This window comes from Papio anubis, chromosome X (assembly GCF_008728515.1).
Source record: "Papio anubis isolate 15944 chromosome X, Panubis1.0, whole genome shotgun sequence".
In the NCBI taxonomy this organism is placed as follows: domain Eukaryota; kingdom Metazoa; phylum Chordata; class Mammalia; order Primates; family Cercopithecidae; genus Papio; species Papio anubis.
The window spans coordinates 43886192-43906919 of record NC_044996.1 but is presented as its reverse complement, the minus strand read 5'-3'; the positions used below and the strand labels follow the sequence as shown (position 1 = coordinate 43906919).

General features: G+C 39.3%; 1 protein-coding gene across 5 annotated transcripts in view; it reads right to left on the bottom strand.

Moving 5' to 3' along the window:
- ACSL4 (acyl-CoA synthetase long chain family member 4) overlaps positions 1-20728 on the bottom strand; it is an 83625-nt gene that overhangs the window by 50176 nt on the left and 12721 nt on the right. The window lies entirely within an intron of this gene.

Here is a 20728-nt window from a genome sequence, read left to right as displayed (position 1 = left end):
GCCTGGGTGACAGAGTGACTCGGTCTCCAAAACAAAAAGAAAAAAAGAAAAATATTAAGAAATATAAAAATATTAGCACTTAATGTTCAAATCTAAAAGTAAATTCTGGCCAAGTCCTTTTCAAAACAATTCCCTACACAATGGTCCTTGATAAGTCTTATTTTAGATAAGTATACATAAATCACATATTGGTAAATAGTAGATTAAAACTGCCATACTAAAATACATTTCAATGTTTAGAAATGTTGTTATCAAGAAATAATACAGGTCAAAAACAGTATGTATGACTCCATTCTACATACATACATATATTTGAGTGTTACATATTCATAGAAAAATTAGCAAAATGTATTTCTAATACTAACAGTTATTGCTGGGTGGCAGGATTAGAGGTGAATTGTTTTAATATTTGCATATATTTTGGGTTTTTTCTGCTGATTTAGTGTCTTCCAAAATTTTCAAAAATAAAAATTGTATACTTAAAATTTATTTTAAAAACCATAAAAGAACAAGAAAATGACTCATTAAAAACAGTACTAAAAAACTGTAGTAAGCCAAACTACGGAAGGTGTCGCTCACAGGCTAAGCTGTGGGAGAAACTTTTCTTTTCCCCTTAAGAATATATGTGAGCCAGGCCCAGTGGCTCACGCCTGTAATCCCAGCACTTTGGGAGGCTGAGGCAGGCAGATCACAAGGTCAGGAGTTCGAGACCAGCCTGACCAACATGGTGAAACCCCGCCTCTCCTAAAAATACAAAAATTAGCCCGGCATGGTGGTGGATGCCTATAATCCTAGCTACTCAGGAGGCTGAGGCAGGAGAACTACTTGAACCCGGGAGGCGGAGGTTGCAGTGAGCTGAGATCACACCACTGCACTCTAGCCTGGCTGACAGAGTGAGACTCCATCTCAAAATAAATAAATAAATAAACAAACAATAAAATAAAAATATTCAAACATTACAAAATATATCAAATGAAGTGAAAGTGTCCTTTTTTATCCAACCACCTAGAAATAACAGCTTTTATGTTTGGTGGGTAACTTTGAAGCCCTTTTTCTAAGCATATTCTAATACACACATACATGTGGTGGGCGCCTGTAGTCCCAGCTACTCAGATGTGAGATGCTGGAGTCTCACTCTGTCACCCAGACTGGAGTGCAGTGGCATGATCTTGGTTCACTGCAACTTCCACTTCCCAGGTCCAAGAGATTCTCCTGCATCAGCCTTCTGAGTAGCTGGGACTACAGGCGTACACCACAGCGCCCAGCTAATTTTTGTATTTTGAGCAGAGACGGGGTTTCACCATATTGGACAGGCTGGTCTTGAACTCCTGACCTCAAGTGAACCACCCACCTCGGCCTCCCAAAACGCTGGGATTACAGGCATGAGCCACCTCGCCTGGCCAACACATAAAATTTTTAAACAAAAATTGAATCATACCATCTATACATGTCTGCAACTTGCTTTAAAAAAAAAAAAAACACTGGGCCAGGTGCAGTGGCTCACACCTGTAATCCCAGCACTTTCAGAGGCCAAGGTGGGTGGATCACATGAGATCAGGAGTTCGAGACCAGCCTGGCCAACATGGTGAAACCCCATCTCTACTAAAAATACAAAAACAAAATTAGTCGAGCATAGTGGTGGGCGTCTGTAATCCCAGCTACTCGGGAGGCTGACACAGGAGAATCACTCAAGCCCAGGAGGCAGAGGTTGCAACAGCAAACCTCTGTCTCAAAAAGAAAAATAAAACAAAAAACTGACTCTCTTACATGTCTTTCCATGGCAGAATACACAGATCTACTTTTTAACCATTCCATGGCATTCCATTGATTATATGACCACATCACAATTAAGTCAACCCATATTCTCTGTTGGTAGACATTTGGGGTTTTTCTAATTTCTGATCATTCGAAAGATCACAATGAACATCCCTATCAATATACTTATGCTAGTGATTCTAGAGGGTTTATATCTAGCAGAATTGCTGATTCAAAAGGGTATGATTTTATATTTAGTCTATTAAAAATTGCCCTCCAGGCCTAGAAGCAGTGATACCCCAATAGCAATGAGCATATCTAGCACACAGATCTTGGGTTCCAAATACAATTCTCTAAGAAAAGGAACCAGAGCTCTTTGGAGCAGTTGATTCCAGGTCTGAGGCAGGAAATAGTCAAGATGAAGTTAGTGTCATCTGGTGCCAAGGAATAAAGGAGGGCTGAATTTTTTTAAATGGGGTCATGTGAAAAGGACACAGGGGTCAACCCAAAAAGAGCTCCCAATGGCCAAAGCTGGTATTAACACAACCTGGGCAACAAATAACAGTAATACTAGATTATATCCCACAGAATAAAATAATATCCATGAGTCCATACTAATATACATGAACGACTGAATAAGTAAATGAGGGAGAAGAGACTAATCATCCTTACAGAAAAATTCTAATAAATGTAGAAGGAATAATGGAAATAGAAAATCTCCATTACAGCACCACAGGAATAATTACTACAGGCAAAATCCATCAGTGAATGCTAATGCTGGTGAGCAAAAGCTGAAACTGGATATTACATGGTCTCAAAGTATCTCCCCCAAATATGTATTAATAAAATGTGTATTGATATTACTTCATTGCAAAAGGGAAAATAATAACATTACTGTAGAAAAACACAGTTGATAGCATCTTAACTAGGTGATCAGAGTTACCATCACCAGTAATAAGGTGCATCTATACCATGTAAGCCCTAGATTGATTCACTGAGAAGAACACAGCATCATTTTTGTGGTATTCTTGCCCGAATTGCATAATCTCAATCAAATCATGAAAAAACATTAGATTAACTCAGATTAGGAACATTTTTAGTTTTTATAATTATACTATAATTGTGTAACATGTTAACATTAGGGGAAATTGGGTAAAGGTCCCATGGAAATGGTGTATAATTTTTGCAACTCTATTGTAAGTCTAAAATTTTTTTTATAAAAATGTAAAAATGCCTTCTAAAAAAGAGTATACTATTTCATATTCCCACCAGCAGTATATTAATATGCCCATTTCCCCATACCTCCTCCAATACTAGATTGAACTGTTTGACAGATACCAAAAACACTGTCTTAATTTTTTGCTTTTCACTATTAGCCAATGAACATATGAAAATATTTCACTGGCTGGATACGGTGGCTCATGCCATAATCCCAGCACTTTGGGAGGCCGAGGCGGGCAGAACACTTGAGGTCAGGAGTTTGAGACCAGCCTGGCCAACATGGTGAAACCCTGTCTCTACCAAAAATACAAACATTAGCCAGGTGTGGTGGCAGGCACCTGTAATCCCAGCTATTCAGGAGGCTGAGGCAGGAGAATTGGTTGAACCCGGGAGGTGGAGGTAGCAGGGAGCCGAGATTGTACCACTGCAGAGCGAGACTCCATCTCAAAAAAAAAAAAAAAAAAAAAAAAAATTTCACTATGTCTGAATTTCTTATATAAATTATTTGCTCAAGTTCTTTGCCCATATTCAACTTGGTTTTTCATTTTTTTCTTATGATTCATAAGAGCCCTTTGTATATTAAGGAAATAAGCCGTTTGAGATATTGCAAATATTTTCTCCATTATAGCTTTTCTCTGTTTTGAGTGCTTGTTTTGGATAAATATTGTGGGGTTTTTTGTTGTTGTTGTCTGTTTTTTAGTTTTTAGTAGTAAAATGTATCTCCTTTATGGCTTCTGGGTCATTTTCCCACTTCAAGACTATAAAATTATTCCCTCGCATTTCTTAGAAGTATGAATACTAGGTCAAAGATCTTATAAACTATGCCATATTCACATTATCTGATGCCTTCTTGCTTGAGACACCAAATTACATATCCATGACAACAGTCATATTTCTTTGCGTAGATAAATATGCAGTATTCTGATAGTTTTCACTTTATCCATTTTGAAGCAGTTTATTTATTTTTATTTTTCTTATCTAAGTAAGGTAAAAACTAAAGCAAATAAGCAATGCTTATTTATCCTAGACCCATTCTCTTCATCTAAACTCAAAGACAGAGTCTACTTTGAATGCCAAGAGAAATATTCCAATCTTAGCTAATAATTCTATTATCATTCATTTTGTTACATAAATTCTCCCCTGTCATTAGTATGGAGATATATAAATACTGATGTAGATCTATCAAGTGCCTAATGAACTGCAAGCACACAAATTTCACTCCTGACATACCAAGTTGTAGACTCTTAGAACCAAAATAGGCTTTAAAGTGAAGATAATGAGCCTGTCTCTAAAAAAGAAACTCTTCTCTTGGGCAAACCTGGAGGACACTATGCTAAGTGAAATAAGCTAGACACAGAAGGACAAATACTACATTATACCATTTATAGGAGGAAACTAAAATAGTCAAACTTAAAGCAGCAGAGAGCAGAAACCAGGGTGACCAGGGGCTGGGTAGAGGGAGAAACAGGATGGTATTAGTCAAATGATACAAAGTTTCATAAGAAAGATGAAAAAGTCCCAGAGATCTACTGTACAGCATAGTGCCTATACTTAACAATATTGCATTGTGTATTTTAAAATTTGCTAATAGGGTAAATCTTATGTTAAGTGTTTTTATCACACATACACACAAATAACAATACAAAAGAGGGCAGAAGGAAACTTTTGGAGGTGATGGATGGGTTTATGGCATAGATTGTGGTGATTATTCTCTCCAAGCTGTTTACATTCCATTTTTACAGCTTTTTGTATGTCAATCATACCACAATAAAATGGTTTTAAAAAATGAGGGATGGGTGGTTAATTATTGTCCATTTTGGTGCCAATAGTTTTCAAAGGCAACTTTTTAATTATATAGGTGTAATCATTCTTCAGGGAAAAATGAATACAAATTAGAGTGTGCACACAGAGGTTTCCAAATGAATCCATCCATCTCTCTTTAGGAAGTCTCTGCAGTATACATTTCTTAGGACAGTTTTGCTTAAGGAAGTTTAGCTTGTTCTGCTACCAGTGACAAAGAGCAGGGTAAAAGACACAGGGAACCAGTGAGATGCCTACTAAAATAAGAAATGGAAGATGCTCAAGGACAAACATTGCCTGGTTTGACATTTTGTCTGTGTGGTTTATTCTGCCTATTTGCTTCCTTTACCTGAGGCTTAATTGAAATCTCCAGTTTCTGAGCCATACTTTTTATCTCAGCTTTGAAATTCAGTTTAAATATGTACCTTCTGGGAAAGTGTTGTTATTTATTTATTTTTTTTTAACGACAACCCCACCCATCCCTCATATTTAATGACAAATAGAAAGTTTTTTAAACGCCAGAAAATTCCTTTTTTTTTTTTTTTTCTGAGAAGTGGAGTTTCACTCTTGTTGCCCAGGCTGGAGTGCAACGGCACGATCTTGGCTCCCCACAACCTCCACCTCCTGGATTCAAGCGATTCTCCTGCCTCAGCCTCCCGATTAGCCAGGATTACAGGCATGTGACACCAGCCTGGCTAATTTTGTATTTTTAGTAGAGACGGGGTTTCTCCATGTTGGTCAGGCTGGTCTCGAACTCCCAACCTCAGGTGATCCGCCCGCCTCAGCCTCTCAAAGTGTTAGAATTACAGGCGTGAGCCACCGCGCCAGGCCCCATTTACTTTTTAGCAATAATATTTAAATCTTGACTTTTGAATAGAGGTATATACTAGCTTAAAATAACTTACTATAACACAAATAAATTATGGAGTGAAGTACAAGGTTGACGTTAAAATTTATTAATCTACTCTTTACCTTCCTCACAGAGTGTTGTAAGAATTTTAAAAACTGAACATAACGATAACTGTAAATAATTTTAAAAAGAAAGAAACAGTTCCCCCTACTCCATGACTAAGAAGCTAAAATAGGGTCTGCTTTCTGGAACATTAAGAAAGCACTCTTTGTACTTCCCTCTATACTAAAATTAGGAAATTCTTTCTAATCAGTTATAATTACAGCTTTACTCTTAAGATTATCTTGAGACTAGATAAAAGATGAATGTGAGAATATGAAAAAACAGCAAGAAAGTACACCATTCCTATTCTTTCAGTTACCTAGAATTAAATTAGCAGTGGTATCAACAGTGAAAGCACATTCTCCTTATGAGCTCTCAATATATCAATTGCATTTAAGTTAGAATTTTTCAAAGTCATAAAAATCAACAGATCATGCTTTTTTAGGTCCACACCTAAGAAACAGCTTGATTATTATGAAACAACTACTGGGGAAAAAACTTTCAATATATGAAAATTGCTGTCACACTGGTAATTCTTGACTCAGAATCAAGAATCTTATGATACTGATTTTTAAATATTTTGGACAAACAGATTACATAACAGCAAACACTGACCTTACCACAACTCTCCCTCCCTTCCAAGTTTAGTCAACAAGTGTGTTGATACATGGATGAATCTGAATTTACAAGGCATTCATTAAAATACTAGAGACCTGAACAATACTTGAAGAAATTGTTTGTTACCTTAAGTGTTCTTAACCAGAAAGTACTCCTGTGTAACAATCAAGACTTCCCACAAAATTTGTACAATTTTTGCCAGAAGGTATGTTTTGTTTTTGTTTAAAATGACAAAAACATAAGTCTTACACACAGAGAAATGCCTAACATTATGAGCAGAAAGTACATATGGAATTATAATTTTAGGAGAAAAAATTAGCACTTTCCTCTACATTAGAGACTGATAAAGTATTTCAGAAACGAAAAATATATTTTTAGAAACACAGACTCTTAGAGTTAAAATATGGTCCGTTTAGACAATTCTCAAAGTACCAGCTGGGGTTACCAGTTCCTTGCAGGACTACTACTTATAATATTGCATCCTTACTTTCATTTCTGCCATGAATAACTTTTATTTACTAAAACAGATAGCAATGCGCTGGGGGTCCATAAAAACTAGTGCCAATTAAGAATAAAGAAATTACTCAGTGCTGCCAAAAGTATACAAAAAGGCACTTTATATACTGTTGACAGAAGTAGAAATTAGTACATGCTAAATAGAAAACAACTTGGCAATATGTGACAACAGGCCTTCAGTTACACTTCCTGCACTTGTAATTTCACTTTCTATTTCTGGGAATATCCTAAAGCTGCAGTTCCCAAACTTTTGGGCACCAGGGACCAATGGTGGAGCTCAGGCAGAAATGCTCACTTGTCGCTCACCTCCTGCTATGCAACACAGCTCCTAAGAGGCCATGGACCAGTACAGGTCCGTGGTCTGGGAGTTGGGGACCCCTATCCTAAAGGAAATCATTAGAGATTCACACAAAAAATAGAGGACAGTCATCATGGTGGTACAGATAACAGAAAAAAAAATAGGAACAACTTCAAATGCCCAATAGGAGATTGGTAAAATAATGTATCCATGTGATCAAATACTATACAGCCATCAAATGCAGTATTGCCAGATTTAAGAGTATGAGAAAATGTTTAAGATATATGAAGTAAAATTGGTTTAAGATGAAACTTCATACTCAAGATCAACTTCCTCAAATTTATGTAGGTTATAAACCAAAATGTCAATCTCTAGGTTGTAGAATTACAGGTGATTTTTTTTTTATAGAGACAAGGTCTTGCTCTGTTACCCACGCTGGAAAGCAGTGGTGCAATCTCGGCTCACTGCAGCCTCGACCTCTTGGAAGCTCAAGCCATCCTTCCACCTCAGCCTCCTGAGTAGCCGGGACGACAGGCATGCGCCACCACATGCTAATTTTTTGTATTTTTGGTAGAGACAGGATTTTACCATATTGCCCAGGCTGGTCTCCAAATCCTGGGCTCAAGCGATCCATCTGCCTCAGCCTCCCAAAGTGATGGGATTATAGGCATGAGCCACTGTGCCCACCTAGAGGTTATTTTTAGTTTTATCCTTATAATTTCCCTACATTTTCTAAAACTTCTACAGTGAATGTCACTTTTATCATTTAATAATAAAGTAGAAAATATAGCACCAGCCTTCCAATTAATTCTAACGTGCGTCTCTGTATTGATAGTAACAATGAATATGGTCCAAAAGGTGTTTAGCCCTACTCAAGTGGCAAAGTAATACTGTAAAAGGAGCTAAAAGTTGGATTTACCTGTACTAAGGAAAGCAGGTTAGACTCTTCTGTTTTTAAATTAGGCTCAAAGCAAAATAAACTCTTCTTTTGCTCATGTAATATAATCTATAAGCTAAATAAAATGAGGGTTTTCTTCCTTACTATAACTACCATGGTTAACTGTTTCCTGAAGCTAAGCATCCTTGTGGTCCCCTATGTCAAAACGTGACTAACAAAAATTGACTAGTACAAGCTGAGTCTCCCTAATCTAAAAATCCAAAATCTGAAATGCTCCAAAATCTGAAACTTTGTGTGAGCACCAACATGACACAAAGGACATTCTCATTGGACTACTTGAGACTTTTGGATTAGGGATGCTCAACCAGTCAGTATATAATGCAAATACTCCAAAACCTGAAAAATTCCAAAATCCAAACACTTCTGGCCCCAGGCATTTTGGATAAGGGATACTCAACCTGTAATAGCAAGTGAACAGACAGTATCAAAAGCCAGACAATCATGACGGGTTCTGCACAGATGAAAGTATAATTTCTTTAAAGCTAAGAGTTCTACTTACTTATCCTATTAAAACAAAACAAACGGGAACTCAAATGCCAGATTATATCTGCACGAGATTGAATAGGTACCATGCCATACTTGCAACCTTCTGCCCCATAGTGAAAATGTTTTTCAACTGACCAGAATTAGTCCCCTACAGGAAATGAAGCCTGCCCCAGGAGAAGGTAACTTAAGCAAAAGGAACCAAATGAGTATCATTCCTTTGATGTCTGTGATTAGTAGACCCAGAGGGCTACTTTCCACACGGGTGATCAGAGGGCCTGTGAAAGGAGGGTATTTCAGAAGTGAGCTTTCCATCAGTACTCTCTTCTTTACAACCTGGTTCTGGGGCCAAATACTCAAACTTCAGAGGATATCATCTTACCCGTCTAGCTTCAGACATTCCAATCAATGGTGCTATCACATTACAAATGTGTACTAACTGATTTCAAAAAGTAGGAGGCAGAAAAGGCTGAATCATTTCTTTCTCTCAAAGTTTTTATTTCAAAATGTTTCAAGCAGTGGTAAAGTATCATTAGGTAATTTCACTTCCTGTAAGGCCCACACATCTACAAATGTGTCCTGTAATAACCCCAGCACGGTCTGGCAGCATGGAGTTCACAATGCTAGAAAGTATAAAAAGAATACAGCTGCTATGCATACAATTCAAGTATAATAATACAATAGAATATTTACTCAAAAATTAACATTTTTACTCCAAAGGGAAATCCCTCTGTCGTTGATGGTTCACTAAGTTGATGGTTCACTAAACGGGGTTGAGCCAGTACTTCTGAAGCTAGAGTCACAAACTTGATCCCCAGATAAACTGGTTAAAATGAAGGCAAGGCCGGGTGTGGTGGCTCACGCCTGTAATCCCAGCACTTTGGGAGGCCACAGCAGGCGGATCACCTGAGGTCGGGAGTTCAAGACCAGCCTGACCAACACAGAGAAAACCCATTTCTACTAAAAACACAAAATTAGCTGGGCCTGGTGGTGCATGCCTGTAATCCCCTCTACTCGGGAGGCTGAGGCAGGAAAATCGCTTGAACCTGGGAGGCAGAGGTTGCAGTGAGCCAAGATCAGGCCATTGCACTCCAGCCTGGGCAACAAGAGTAAAACTGTCTCAAAAAATAAAATAAAATATAAAATAAAATATAAAATAAAATAAAATAAAGGTGAACACATTTCCCAGCTTTCCAAGGACTGTCCTGTGGTTGTCCCAGCATAATTATCAAATCCCTCTTTCTTTTGCAAAAATATCCTAATGATGACCCTAGTTGTATCCTAACTTTCGTCCCACAGAGAACAAGGCAGTATAGGTATGGCATGGGTATATTAGCAGAAGCCAACCTTCACTCCTGGAAAAACACTTCCAAGTAAAAACTCCTGTTTGAATCCACAGTCATATACGATGGGCAAGTAAATGAAAGCACCAGCTGCACACCATTAATCACACACACACAAGACTCTTTATTCCAAGTGTTTCAATGATATCAAATTACTACAATCTTAGTTTATGTGCAACATTTATAATCTAATTTCTAAAATCTAGATTAACACCTTAACTGATGACTTCAAACTGAAGTCAATTTCTCATCTCACAAAAAACACACTTGTATCTTAAACACATATAGGATAAATCACATGCATTGTAAGAAAATATCTCCGTGTATAGGTATTTAATTTGTGACTTTAAAAAAATTATAGTCCTATTTAATAAGTTACGTTCACCCTTTAACTAACTTTATTTTTTAATTTTTTATTTCTTTTTTTAGAGATGGGGTCTTGCTTTGTTACCCAGGCTGGAGTACAGTGGTACAATCACAGCTTACTGCTGCCTTGAACTTCTGGGCTCAGGCGATCCTCCTGCCTTAGCCTCCTATAACTAGGACTTAGGAACTCACCACTGCATCCGGCTAATTTACTTTTTTTATTTTTGTAGAGTAAGCATCTCACTATCTTAACCAGGCTGGTATTAAACTTCTGGGCTCAAGTGATCCTCTGGCCTTGGTTTCCCAAAGGGCTGGGATTACAGGCATGAGCCACTGCACTCAGCCTAACTAACTTTAAAAATGAGAGAAAAGGATATTGCCAAGTTAACTTTAATAATCAAACAAAAACCTTAGCCTTGCAGGAAATACATATTTCACACTAATTTTATTTTTGTAATAAAATATGTAACCAGTTATAATTTCCCATCTATGATTTTCTGGAAAATATGTGTCAGTAGCCTCAGAGTTGCATATCAAATGAAGCAGTTCATTCCCAATCAAGAATAAAAGACTCAAGCAAACCTGTATTTCTAAACTAATCCAGATCCTGTAAGCTCCAGCTCGTTTTATGATATGTAGTACCAGACAGACCATTCCATTTACTAAGGAAGACTATGCCCCAGCTGAGAGGCAATCCAGTATGGTAGTTAGGAGCCAATATACTACAGCCAGATGACCTGGGTTCAAATCCTGGCTGTGCCACTTTACTAGAGACGGATGACCTAGGGCAAAATATTTAACATCTTTTCCTCATTTGCCACAACCATAAAAATGGAGGGCATAATATTATTACTTACAGGTACTGTCATGAGTCTTAAATGAGTTGATCTTACAGTTCTAGCCATTATGAACTTGAACTTCTTTTAATTTCTCAAAAGCATCAAGCTTAATCTCTCATCTCTGCTTCTAGCACATGTTTTTCCCTCTGCCAGTAACATTCTCTTCTGCCTTTTCTTGCTTCCCTTTAGGTCTTCATTTAAATGAAATATGTAGAAAGCCTTCCTTGACCTCCTGTTATATGAGGTGCCTCTACTATTTGACCTCAAAGTACTCTACAGAATAGCACTTAAACTTGTCTAAGTTTTTGTTCCCCTGCTAGGCTGTAAGCTCCTTAGAGGCAGAGGTCATGTCTGTCTTGATAACCACTGTAATACCTGGGGCCTAGCACAGTACTGGTTCACAGTAGGTGCTGAATAAATATTTTTGGAATTAAGTTGGAATGAAATAACAAGTCACATTATGTAGAAAGGAAACCAAAAAAGGATTTCCAAGCTAAGTCTTTCAATCTGAGTAGAAGTATATGCCTCTCGGCCGGGCGCGGTGGCTCAAGCCTGTAATCCCAGCACTTTGGGAGGCCGAGACGGGCGGATCACGAGGTCAGGAGATCGAGACCATCCTGGCTAACACGGCGAAACCCCATCTCTACTAAAAACACAAAAAATTAGCCGGGCGAGGTGGCGGCGCCTGTGGTCCCAGCTACTCGGGAGGCTGAGGCAGGAGAATAGCGGGAACCCAGGAGGCGGAGCTTGCAGTGAGCTGAGATCTGGCCACTGCACTCCAGCCTGGGCGACAGAGCGAGACTCCGTCTCAAAAAAAAAAAAAAAAAAAAAAAAGAAGTATATGCCTCTCCACATTTGAAATACATAGGAGAGCCTCCTCTCATATATTAGGAGTCTCACCATTGAACAGGAGAAGTGGCATTTTTTTTTAAAGAAATGGGGTCCTGCTCTGTTGCCCAGGCTGTGGCACAGTGGCACAATCGCAGCTCACTGCAGCCTCAAATTCCTGGGATCAAGCAAGCTTCCCGCCTCAGCCTCCTGAGTAGCTGGGACTACAGGCACTCACCATCATGCCTGGTTCGTTTTTAAAAATTTTGTAGAGACAGAGTTTCACCATGTTGCCCAGACTGGTCTCAAACTTCTGGGCTCAAGTGACCCTCCCACCTCAGCCTCCCAAAGTGCTGGGATTACAGAGGTGAGCCACCATGCCTGGCCAGGAAGTGCCATATTCTGACCAAGAACAAACTTGATGCCAATTCTGGGTAAGAACCATGACTTCATAAGCAGAGTAAGTGATAGTGTGTTCAGGGTGTTTATACTTATTATTTCACATCCTATATTCCAAAGCTTTATTAAAATAAGGGTGTCACAGCAAAATTATGTGGCTAGTGTAGCTCCCTGAATATTATCAGCTGGCCAAAATGAAGCGCATAAATACCAGTGGCACAGGTAGGGAAAATAAAAGGAAAGTGAGACCATGAATGTGGAAGAGCATACAAGAAAGAAAAAGAAAGCCAGGTGCCATGGCAGGTGCCTGTAGTCCCAGCTACTCAAGAGGCTGAGGTGGGCGGATCATTTGAGCTCAGGGGTTTGAGACTGGCCTGGGCAACATGGGGAAACCTTGTCTCTACAAAAATTTGCAGGCCGTGGTGGCACATGACTGTAGTCTCAGCTACTCCAGAGGCTGAGGTGGGAAGATTGCTTGAGCCTGGGAGGTGAAGGGTGCAGTGAGCCGAGATTGCGCCACCGCACTCCAGCCTGGGCGACAGAGTGAGACTCTGAGAAAGGAAAGAAAACAAAAAGGAAGAAGGGGAGGGAAGGAGGAGAGAAGGGAGAAGGGGAAGGGAAGAAAGGGAGAGAAGAAGGGAGGGAGGGAGGAAGGGAGGGAGGGTAAAAAGGAGGGAGGGAGGGAAGGAAGAAGGGAAGAAGGGAAGGGAAAGGGATGGGAAAGAAAAGAAGAATTTGATACAGCGAAGAGTGCTAGAGCAACATCAGCAGCTTGTCTACAACGTGCCACTGGGTGGCACCACTGTCCTTAGCTAGTCACTAGAGATATGGAACCAGGATAGAGGAACATCAGGCTCTCGTGCAGAGCTTAGGTGAAAACTCAGAAGTCTATCTCCATTGTATTGACACACAGATGCAAGTCACTATAGTTAAAGTTATCTGCCTATGTCATCAACACAAGGATATGTCTTCAGGATGTTGTGTTTATCAGAGACTCCTGGAAGGTGAGTTTGTCAACATTGTTGCCTAGTCCAAAGGCTTCAGAAACAGCTCACTATTCTAAGTGCAGATTCTCAGGGAAGTGAGAGATGGGACAGGGGTGCAGGGTGGTCAGAATAACCTAGAAAGCTTTTTTAAGCTATTAGGTTGAACCACATAAAATTGCCAACAGTAAAAAATTTGCTACAGACAAAAAAAAAAAAAGGCAATTTCAAGTGGTTCAACATAATATACATATATTTAGAATCACTGGCTTATTGAGCCACTGTAATGATGACTGTCATATTTCTCATTTGTTAGGGAGGAAAAGATTGAGAAGACACATACAGTTGGCCTTTTACTTAAAATCATGAAGAATTAACTGAGCAAAGAGATGGAAACAACAAAATATCTAAAAATAGCGAATAAACTACAGTCATGCACCACACAGTAATGTTTCAGTCAATGACAGACTGCATATACAGTAGTCTCATAAGAATATAACGGAGCTGAAAAATTCCTGTAGACTAGTGAAGTCACAGCAGAGCACATTATTCATGAATGTCTATGATAAAAAAAAAAAAAAAAAGGAACAAATCTAGCAAACCACCATGGATGTATCAATATTTCTGAAAAGAATGACACCTTCTCAAGAAGCGCCTCAGGCAGGTCCTCGAGGAGGCATTCCAGAAGAAGACACTCTTCTTATAGGAGATGACAGCTGCATGCATGTTACTGCCCTTAAAGACCTTCCAGTGGGACAAGATGTGGAGGTGAAAGACAGTGATACTGATGATCCTGACCCTGTATAGGCCTCGGCTAATGTTTGTGATTGTGTCTTAGTTTTCTTTGTTGTTGTTGTTTTAGACTGTGTCTTAGTTTTAACACAGAAGTTTAAAGAGAAAAAAAATCAATTTTAAAAATATAAAAATGCTTATAGAATAAGGACATGAAGAAAAAAATATTTTTACAGCTGTACAGTGTGTTTGTGTTTTAAGCTAAATGTTACAAAAAAAATCAAAAAGTCAAAAAAATTTAAAAGTTTATAAACTAAAAAGGTTATAGTAAGCTAAGGCTTATTACTAAAAAATTCTTTTATAAATTTAGTGTAGCATAAGTGTACAGTATTTATAAAGTCTACAGTGGTGTACAGTAATGTCTTAGGCATTCACAGTCAGTCACCACTCATTCACTGACTCACCCAGAGCAACTTCCAGTCCTGCAAGCTCCATTCATGCTAAGCACCCTATACAGCTGGACCATTTTATGATCTTTTATACTGTTTTATAGTACCTTTTCTATGTTTTTAGATACATAAATACTGAGCACTGTGTTATAACTGCCTACAGTATTCAATACAGTCACATGCTGCACAGGTTTGTAGCCAAAGAGCAATAGGCTGTACCATACAGTCTTGGTGCACAGTTGGCTATACCATCTAGGTTTCTGTAAGTACGCTCTATAATGTTCACAGTGATGAAATTGCCTAACAACCCATTTCTCAGAACATGTCACTGTCATTAAACAACCTATGACTATGTAACTACATGTATTAAAAACAGCAAACATGGCAAGAGGTTCACAAAAAAACTAAATGCTATATTAAGTATTAAAAAAGTAAAATGTGGGTCAGGTGTGGTGGCTCACGCCTCAAATCCTAGCACTCTGGGAGGCTGAGGTGGGGGGGGGTGGGGAATCCCTTGAGCTCAGGAGTTCGAGACCAGCCTGGGCAACATGGCAAAATCCCATCCCTACCAAAAAACACTAAAAAAAAATTAGCCGGGTGTGGTGATGAGTGCCTGTAGTCCTAGCTACTTGGGAGGCTAAGGTGGGAGAATCACTTGAGCCTGGGGAGGTCGAAGTTGCAGTGGGCTATGATTGTGCCACTGCACTTTAGCCCAGGTGATAGAGTAAGAACCCATCTCAAAAAAAAAAAAAAAAAAAAAAAGCAAAATGCAAAACAGTACATGAAATAGGTTTGAAACCTGTCTTTTAGGGAAATCTCAACAGTTTTGGGGGGAATGGATTTATATTCTCCATGTAAAAAAGTATGGAAGGTCTCGATCTCCTGACCTCGTGATCCGCCCGTCTCGACCATCCTGGCTAACACTGTGAAACCCCATCTCTACTAAAAAATACAAAAAAAAAAAAAAAACTAGCCGGGCGAGGTGGCGGGCGCCTGAGTACCCGGCTACTCGGGAGGCTGAGGCAGGAGAATGGTGTAAACCCGGGAGGCGGAGCTTGCAGTGAGCTGAGATCCGGCCACTGCACTCCAGCCTGGGCGACAGAGCGAGACTCCCTCTCAAAAAAGTATGGAAGGGCCAGGTGTGGTGGCTCATGCCTATAATCCTAGCACTTTGGGAAGCCGAGGTGGGCAGATCACCTGAGGTCAGGAGTTCGAGACCAATCTGGCCAACATGGTGAAACCCCACCTCTACTAAAAATACAAAAAATTAGCCAGGAATGGTGGCACAAGCCTGTAATCCCAGCTACTCAGGAGGCTGAGACAGGAGAATCGCTTGAACCTGGGAGATGGAGGTTGCAGTGAGCCAAGATGATACCACTGTACTCCAGCCTGGGTAACAGAGCAAGACTCCATCTCAAAAAAAAAAAAAAAAAAAGGAATGAGGGATATATACTAAAAATATCAGTAGTTGTCTCTGGGTAGGAAGATTACTGTATTTTGTTTTACACTTTTATAAACATACATTTTCTAAAATAAACATGTATAATAATTTTGAATTCTGAAACCAAAGAAAAAGATTTTGGTAGAAAAACAAGGGAAATCCAAATAAATTCTTTAGTCAATAGTATCACACTAGTGTTACATAAAATGTTAACATTAGGGGAAGCTGGGTGCACATTACACGGGACCTCTGAACTATCTTAAACAAATTTTCTGTAATTTAAAATTATAAAAGAGGCCATGCACAGCGGCTCATGCTTACAATCCCAGCATTTTGGGAGGCTGAGGTGGGAGGATCGCCTGAGGTCAGGAGTTCGAGACCAGCCTGGTCAACAAGGTGAAACCCTGTTTCTACTAAAAATACAAAAATTAGCCAGGCGTGGTGGTGCACACTTGTAATTCCAGCTACTTGGGAGGTTGAGGCAGAAGGATCACTTGAACCCGAGAGGCTGAGGTTGCAGTGAGCTGAGATCATGCCACTGCACTCCGACTGCATCTCAAAAAAAAGAAAAAAAATATATATATAGAGAGAGAGAGAGATCAAAAAAATAAATCATATAATAAGATCATATTTTTAAAATCTAGAGGGCATGAAACTAAAACTTTTAAAAAATCTAAACAAAAGTATCCATCTGGTTAAGTGGTCCCTACATATAAGCAAGAATACGGTGGCACAAACCTTTTCTGGTAGTAAGTCACTATGCTCTTTTAAATTGCAACAGAAAGTTATAAAGGCAATTATATCATCTGGCCTCTCCTAAATATGACAGTGACGTCACCCCACTGGGTACAGACTCCCTGAAGTGGGAAACGATTAATTCTGTTTTATTTGGTTTTGTAAACATCATTGCTGAAGAATAACATGTTGATTTAAGGAGAGAAAAAATTAAAAGTTAAGTATAGCCAGTAACAACCCTTTTCCTTCAAAATATTTTTAAAAATCTAGTTTCCTAAACCCTGGGTAGTTACAGGTACATGTGCAAGCATTTGTTCAAGAAATACTCAGTAAGTATATACTATGCCCTGCCCTTGTGGAGCTTACCGTTCAACTGATATTTTAAGTGGACGGTAGACTAACAGAGAGAACTAGACATGTAGATAGAACAGGAAAGGAAGGTCACACACGAGGCAATCCTCAACCCTATAATAATTGCCCAACCTGACAATTATATGCTTTTTAAAAGTTAAAAATAATAGTTACCCTCTGGAATTAACCAGTTATACCTGTTACTACTTAGGTATCACCTGGCTTGCTTTGAAAATGAATGTTATTTAAAAACTTCCTTCAAATATTGGGGCAAGGAAGAGTATGCAAAGCCAAAGGATGAAAGTGAGGTTCTGAAAGAACAGACGAAGAAAAATGCAGAGTCGAAAAGCACCAACTGAGAAACTAAAACATCTTGATCAATTTCATCTACAGACTAGCCAGCTGTTACAAACAACACTGCTGCTGTCTGGTTATAATACTCCAGCAAGTGTAAAGTTTGGAATAGGTTAGTTCCACTGTGTAACACAGCCAATGGAAGTTTCATTCTTTAAGTACTTAAAATGCCTCAGTATAAGGCACTTTTGCATGGTGCCAAAACAAGAACTCTAAGAACAGATTTAAAGAGAAGAGCCAGAGCACTAAAAAAGCCCAAGCAGAGCAGGAGTCTTTTTTCCCATCTCAATGAAATACTATTTAAGGAAGGAGAGTTATGTATCCCCATACAAAGGTCAGCCAAGAAAACTGCTGTAATCCTAACAGTGTTGATATTTCCTACTAGTAGATATTGCCCATGTATCCTAATGCATTTAGCTTCTGTTGCATCTGCAAAGTAATGTACCTTTAAGATATCCTTTTGCAGCTATTTCTATGATTATTTAAGATATATCACCTTTAAACTAGGCAGTAATTCAATCCTCCTTGAAGCAGTTGCAACCAATATGAATAGCAATAAAATATAAGAAGGTAGTTTGCTTTTTCATCAAAGACAAAACTAAGGCCAACACAGAGGGCAGTTTTGAAAACAAAACTGTTCTCTCTTACCATAAATCTTTAACTCTGATTGATGGCTATGTGACCGTGTCTTACAAGCCAGATTTTTTTTTAAGAATAAGAAAAGATTGGCTCACGCCTGTAATCTCAGCACTTTGGGAGGCCAAGGCGTGCGAATCACCTAAGGTCAGTAGTTCAAGACCAGCCTGACTAACATGGTGAAACCCCATCTCTACTAAAAATACAAAAAATTAGCTGGGCGTGGTGGTGGGCACCTGTAATCCCAGCTGCTAGGGAGGCTGAGGCAGGAGAATTGCTTGAACTCAGGAGGTGGAGGTTGCAGTGAGCCGAGATAGCGCCATTGCACGCCAGCCTAGGTGACAAGAACAAAACTCCATCTCAAAAAAAAAAAAAAAAAAAGAACAAGAAAAGATTAATACCAAAATGCTTTCAACAGCCCCATCTTATAGTTTTCAGGGCTGCTAATACCTGAAACTAGAAGGGAATGACATTGAGGTTCACAGCCTTGTGCCAAGCCCAGACAGCACCCTGGTCTTTCAGCAGCAATGGGGCAGTACTAGTAAGAGCAAGGGAAAAAAAATGGTCCAGCGATAGCAGGACATGGCCCCAATCCTGGACAAAAATCAAACTCAACACAATTGCCAATAGTTTATACTCACAGTCGTGTCCAACCCTTTGAATGCGAGGACTTTTTTGCTTATCTCTGGTGGTAGATACTGTGAAAATTATGTACACACCTTTTTTTTGTTGTTTTTAGCTCATGAGTTATCATTAGTGTTAGCATATTTTATGTGTAGCCCAAGACAATTCTGCAAACGTGGTCCAGGGAAGCCAAAAGGTTGGACAACCATGGTTTAGAGGATCATTCCACAGAACAGTTTTATGCAACTCAAACAGGTAACTGTGCAACTTTGATTTTAACTAAAGAGGTAGACATCATAAGCAAAGTCCACAATTCTAAGATCTGGTTTTCTGTCCTAAACAAATTCCTACTCACTCCTCACAATGCAAAAGTAACATTTTCCCATGATTTCATGACAAAACATTACAGCATTTAGAAAAGACTGGACAAATGATATGACCTTAATGTTACAATTTGCTAGGAATGATGCAAAATTGGAGAAATCAACTCCAGGTTGAAAAATAGTTGTTTCACCCAAAGTCAGCTGCTTCAAAACGTGTTGCTTACATCTCACTGAAGTCATTAAGGTAACAGGTAAGTGTTATATAACAATAATCCCAACTTTGAAAAACAAAGACAAATTCCGTTTTGACTCAATTTTGCAAATCTTCACTGGAGACTGATCATCAAATGAAATATTGCAGACTTCTCAATATACTACTTAGCTTAAGAAATTCCATTGTCAGCCAAGTGCAGTGGCTCACTCCTGTAATCCCAACATTTTGGGAGACTGAGGGAGGTAAACTGCTTGAGCTCACGAGTTGGAGACCTGCCTGAGCAGCATGGCAAAACCCTGAGTCTACAAAAAATACAAAAATTAACTGGGCATGGTAGCGCGCACTTGTGGTCCCCATACTTAGGATGCTGATGTGGGAGGATCACTTGGGCCCAGAAGGTGGAGGTTGCAGTGAGCCGAGGTCACACCACTGCACTTGGGTGACAGAAGTGAAACCCGGTCTCAAGAAAAAAGAAAAGAAATCCCATAGTCTACAATTTGTTGTTTAAATATGTCTCTTAAGTAGAGACTAGATCTCAGATTCTTGGTTTTTAAAACTCAATGTACACTCTGGCTATAGACTGTAAGTTCACTGCCACTCCTCCTCATCTTTGGTAATATGCTAGTATGGCATCCACCTCCTCTTTTAAGCTGGCAGGGCCCTAAACAAGGTGATCCTTCAATCAAAGGGGGTGTAGGAAGACAGTCAATAGACTTCCTCGGTTGAAGACAACTGGAAACAAAATTATAAGGAAGCACTTTATCCCTATGAGGCTAACGAACAAACAAACAAACAAAAAAGCATGGTCTTTAGGGTTAGGGGTTTTTCAATAAAAAGATCAGCTCTGTAAAATGTGTGTTAGGAACAAATCTTCTGTTTTACTAAATATTGTCACTGCAATCATAGGCCAATCACTCCACAGAAACATTTTATGTAACCAAACAACAATGGCATAGATGGAGGGTACCACAGAGATAAGACAGGGGTTAAGGAACTATCCCACCATTAGAATGTTCTCCAAAGTGCCAGAAGTGCCACCTATGTAAAAGTTGTTACGCCTACCGCAGCTTAAGAGTGACCCCTACTGAGCTAGGATTCAAGACAGCTGTCAGGGCTGGTGCAAGTGTCAACTCCCCTATTTTGTACTCCTCGCGCTGAAAATCAATCATTCAGTTCTAACCAAGTCCACAAAGAAATGCAAAGATATGGCTGAGCTGTAATGGTGATGATGGGGAACTCCATTTCAAAACAGGAATAAAAAAGAAGGTCGGGAATTCACCATGAAAGTTTTCATTCTGCTACTGTCTCTTCTGAAACAGTCTGTACTTTAAGGGATACCACCTGTAATGAAGTAAATTCTTTGGGGGAATGTTTCCTTTAAAAAGCTACTTTCCACCGGGCGCGGTGGCTCATGCCTGTAATCCTAGCACTTTGGGAGGCTGAGGTGGACGGATCACCTGAGGTCGGGAGTTCGAGACCAGCCTGAGCAACATGGAGAAATCCTGTCTCT